The sequence below is a fragment of the Vulpes lagopus genome, chromosome 1 (genome assembly GCF_018345385.1).
Source record: "Vulpes lagopus strain Blue_001 chromosome 1, ASM1834538v1, whole genome shotgun sequence".
Taxonomy (NCBI): domain Eukaryota; kingdom Metazoa; phylum Chordata; class Mammalia; order Carnivora; family Canidae; genus Vulpes; species Vulpes lagopus.
In genome coordinates this window covers 177,660,002-177,662,128 of record NC_054824.1, presented here as the reverse complement: position 1 = coordinate 177,662,128, position 2,127 = coordinate 177,660,002, and positions in this window count along the sequence as shown.

Here is a 2,127-nt window from a genome sequence, read left to right as displayed (position 1 = left end):
TTCATAGTGTCCTGTGGTTATTGGCCTACTTGTGCTACTGTTTACTATAGAGCTTTGTATATTACGAGAAAAATGAGTTCACTTGCCTAGTTCAGAAATAGGAGGAAGAAGCACCCCCCACCCCATTCTCTTTGCATGTTCATCACCCTGTGCATTGTAGCTGATCTCATGACCTTCATTATCACTGTTCACAAGACTCCCGGATCTCCAGCTTCTCTGGATCTCTACACCCTTGTGAATCTGGATTTCAAGCCCAGATTCTGGAAGAGAATAATGTAGCCCCAGGAGTCTGCATTTGATTAAGCATCCCTAGTGATTTTAGTGCTGGTTTATAGCCAGCCAACTGCTTCTCACCTCTAAGAGCACTGAGGATTTCAAGTGTGAACAAAGTACTGCTTTTGTTCCTGGCTCAGCACCTGGGAAAGAAGGTAAGCCTCAGCAGTTGGCCCTGGCTCCTGAGTTGATTGCAAAAAGTTGATTCTCTGGAATGGTTTCATTAAACAGATGCCTTAATATCATGTCTCTCATACGCAGTCAGGGAGAGAAGAGAATCTTTTGGACTATGGATGATAATGCCTGAGCTGGAATTACATATATCTTGGTATTTCTTAGCAAGACTCATTTGCAGCAAGCAAGGGCCTCTCTAGTGCCTATAGAAAACAGGTAAAAGAATGGTCTCCATCCTGGGAAGAGGTAGAATTATAAGGTGGGAAAAAGAACTTTTCCAGAAAGCAAGACTTAAACTTTTCCTTCCCCACAGTGATAACAACTAGCTGGAGCACTTTTTTTTTTTTTTTTTTTGAGGGGAAAAAAAGCTTTGAATCATGAATGCTTCGTACAGCTGGCTGCACCATGCGTGATATTCATAAAACAAGAACTAGCTAATCATAGAGAACCAGCAGCTAAACAGCCCTCCACTGGCTTCCAAAGGGCTTATAATTGGTGCAGATGGCCCCACAGGATGGGGAGTGTGTCCCTGCTGACTCCTTGCACCCCAGAGGGCCAGAGGGGGCTCATGAAGGCTCTTGGCCCTGATGCGCCCTCGGAACAAGAAGCCAGGCTGCTACGGGAGGAGACAGAGGCAGATGGTGTGGAAGCCTGCTGGCTGCCGTCTGCCCAGCCTTCCCAGGGCCACATGAGCAGATCTTAAGGCTGCAGAGTTTAGATTTGATGAGTCGAGGGCCTCAAGATGAGAGAAGGCCTGGGGTGCAGGAACAGAGCTGGAAGTTCTTTATAATATTCTGAAGAGCTTCATTGTGCAACCTCTAGGTGGCCGTGAGGTGCCAGCAGCTTGCGGAAGGAGAGGAATGGAAACGCATGGACTTCACCTCCCAGGGAGCATCCTCCCAGGGCAGGGGCCCTCGCAGCTAGCCTGCCTCTCCTTCCACCCCCTACCCTTCCAGTCTCTTCCCCAATTTTTCTGTCTTTAAAGACTTATGGTAGTGATCTTTATTATCAGTTTTCTACTCCAGATAATTCATTTAAAAGAGCTTTTCTGGAAGCCTAGCTCAATAGGGTTCTAAATAAATTTCAGTCAGCTTTTAATTAGAGTCTGGGAATTGGAAGTAGATACACAGATAACCCAAAGTTGATGTAGTCTCTGGAAGGCAAGAGGAGAGCTCTCTCCTCTCCTCTGGGCCTGTCGGCCCCCTCCCTGGTGAACCCCACCATGTTCAGCTGACAGGAAAGTGTGTGTTTGTAAACACCTGTAGCCCTTCCTCCTATACCATATGCTCTAATCAGAGTTGCAATAAAATTCTGTGCATTTTACGTCCTGCTTCTGAAACAGTGCATGGTTCTGTCCCTTCATCAAGTTGCTTTGTTCCCTGAGGACTCTGCTTGCTTCAGATGTGGGAAGGAATCACCTCTGCTCACCTGGCACGTACTTCAGTGTAAATCCTGGGTTCCCTTTACCTCTCTGGCCACGTTGCCGTTGCTTCTGTGGGAGGCGAGGGCACAAGAAAACACGCTCCAGGCCTCCATGAAACAGGCTGGCCATCTCAATAGTGAGGTCCTCAACGGTTAGTGCCCCACTAAGGAAGCCACCCGCTGCCGGGCGAGCAACTCTACCCAGGTGTCACACTCGCCGCTGGGACCAACAGCTGCACTTGCTGGTCCCTGACAGCC